Source organism: Chenopodium album, chromosome 7, assembly GCF_948465745.1.
Source record: "Chenopodium album chromosome 7, dcCheAlbu1.1, whole genome shotgun sequence".
Lineage (NCBI taxonomy): Eukaryota > Viridiplantae > Streptophyta > Magnoliopsida > Caryophyllales > Amaranthaceae > Chenopodium > Chenopodium album.
Window position 1 is genome coordinate 10630735 of NC_137840.1, and position 2867 is coordinate 10633601.

The window sequence follows — 2867 nt, forward strand, 5'->3', positions numbered from 1 at the left end:
ATGCCACTGACCATAGAAAGAAGATATGAGCCGGCTTATGTTCACGCACTTGACGATGAACAAGAACCACGAGAAGAAGATGAAGAGCCATGGTATACAGATATCCTTAATTATGTGACAAGAGGAGAATATCCTCCTAATACTGATAAAAGGGCACGCCGTGCTTTGAGGCTCCTGGCCTCACAGTATGTGCTCATCAGGGGAGAACTCCACAAGAGAATTGCAATGGGAAGAAATCTCTTATGCATAGCCAAGAAAGAAGCACATAAAACCATGGAAAACCTGCATGCCGATATATGTGGAACACACATGAATGCAAAGATGTTAGTCCAAAAGATTCAACGACAAGGTTACTATTGGACTACCATGGAGAGAGATTGTCACGAATACGTCAGGAAATGTATGAAGTGTCAAGTCTACGCAAATTTACAGCATGTTCCACCTTCGCTTCTCTACACATATACTTCTCAATGGCCTTTCTCCACTTGGGGCATCGACATCATTGGAAAAATAACACCACCAGGACAAGGGGGGCATGAATTCATTCTCGTAGCAATCGACTATTTCACCAAATGGGTCGAAGCTGCCTCATATGCTAAGCTGACGGCGAAACATGTAGCTCAATTCATTAAGAAAAATATCATATGCCGCTATGGGGTACCACATGAGATGATCAGTGATAATGGAACACATTTCCAAGCCGAATGCGCGGAATTATTACAGAAATATCATATCAAGCATCACAGATCATCACCTTATAGACCACAAACAAATGGTGCAGTCGAATCGGCCAACAAAAATGTGAAAACTATCATCGAAAAGATGACAGAAAATTACAAGGATTGGCCAAGTAAGCTACATTTCGCCCTTTGGGGTTATCGAACCTCTGTTCGTACATCAACGGGGGCTACCCCTTTCTCTTTGGTCGATGGAGTTGAAGCTGTACAACCAATCGAACTCGAAATCCCTTCTCTTCGAATCGCATTGGAAAGCCAACTAGATGAATTCGACTGGATTAGAGCAAGATACGATGAACTGGTCTTACTTGATGAAAAACGCTTGGCAGCTTTGCATCATGTCCAAATCTACCAACAGCGTATGGCGCGACATTTTAATAAAAAAGTCAAGACCAAGAACATCAAAGAGGGTGACCTAGTGCTTAAGGTACTTCGTAAAAATGTGTTAGATCCAAGAGGAAAATTCAGACCGAATTGGTCAGGCCCGTACATTGTTAAAGCCATCTTGTCTGGCGGAGCGGCACAATTGGTAGACATGGACGGTAATGGTTTCCACAATTTAACCAACTTGGATCAACTCAAGAAATTCTATGCCTAGTCGCATGGGTTCATAACCCAATAGAGCTATGTTTGGCCTGATTCCTTTTTTGGATACGTAGGCAACTCCTTAAGGGGGCCCGGCCACTTTAAAAAATAAAAATCCTCTCTCTGTTGATCAAATATGCGCGTCACGATAAAAAAAAAAAGGGGGGGGGGGTTTGCTGCGACACGGGACATTCCACCGTGCCACGGTACAGTTCCCCGTGGCGCGGTGGACCTGAGTGCAAAAAAAAAAAAAAAAAAAAAAAAAAAAAAGAGGAATTGTCGTGACGCGGGAATTTGTAACGTGTCACGGGATTTTTCACCGTGACACGGTGGAATTTCAGGTTTTCCGTTTTTTGTGCAACTTCGAATTCATTGTTCGTTCTAGGTTTTTGTTTTTATTTTCGTTCTTCCATTGCGTCCGACTCCTTGACTCGGATAAATAAATAATAAATAAAAGTCATTATAATTTTTTATTTTTAAGGCTAAAATAAATATGCTGTTATTATTGAAATAAATGCGACTACAATTATTGGCATCATATGCCTTATTTTAAATAAAAATTATAAATCATAAAAAGCAAAGCACTATTGATCTAATCTCTCTTTACTTTAGGAACATCCTTCTCTTGGTCAATTAGGTCGGCCTTCACCATTAATGTGTCTTTCGTAGCCCGAACCGTCACACCCCTAGTCGAACTTTCACCCCTTTCACCTTTCTTGAATTTTTTCGGTTGTTTCTCCCTATAGACCATCTTTTCTTTACCCTTCCCTTTCACATAATTCTTCTTTCTTGGCATTATAGGAGTCTTAAACTTAATCCCTTGTATTCTCAGACCTAGACGATCTTTAGGAGGGGCCTTCTTATTTCCAAGACGACTCTTCACATCAGACTTGCGTGATCCGAATCGTTCCCTCCTACTTCTAGAGTTCAACCATGCCTTGTATGCACTAGATAAAGGAGGAGGAGCTTGGTCACTTGCAGAAACGGTCCACAAAGGTCTTCCAATCCAATAAGTCTCGTACCTGTGAACGTTACTTTTATGCAACGATACTTCACGAGGACTATCGTTATGCGTGGAACTACTTGTTCAAGTCCATACTGCCGCATCAGATGAGAAGGACAATAAAAGGTCAGTTTTGAGATACTAGGAACACGGCAATATGGAGTATCATTCGTGCCAACCATCCTAGTAAGCCTCCACCAAGGCACCACCCAACGAATGGAAAATTCCCTCTTTGCAAAGAAATTTTTCCAATCTTCATACGACATGTTCGCAGAGTAATTCTTTTTCCTGTGGACTAGGTCGTTAGGGCCATATTTTTCAACATCTTCGGGGGCTTCAAATAATTCTAATCGCTCCATCAACCAAATCTGCCAAAAAAAAAAAAAAAAAAAAAAAAGAGGTACAGATTCCCGTGACACGGCAGATCTCACCGTGTCACGGCAGACATCCACCGTGACACGGTGCCTGTTTTGTGTCACGGGGGCTACTCGGAGCGTATTTTTACCTGCAGCAGTACCAGAGAGCCCTTCCTGATGGCTTTC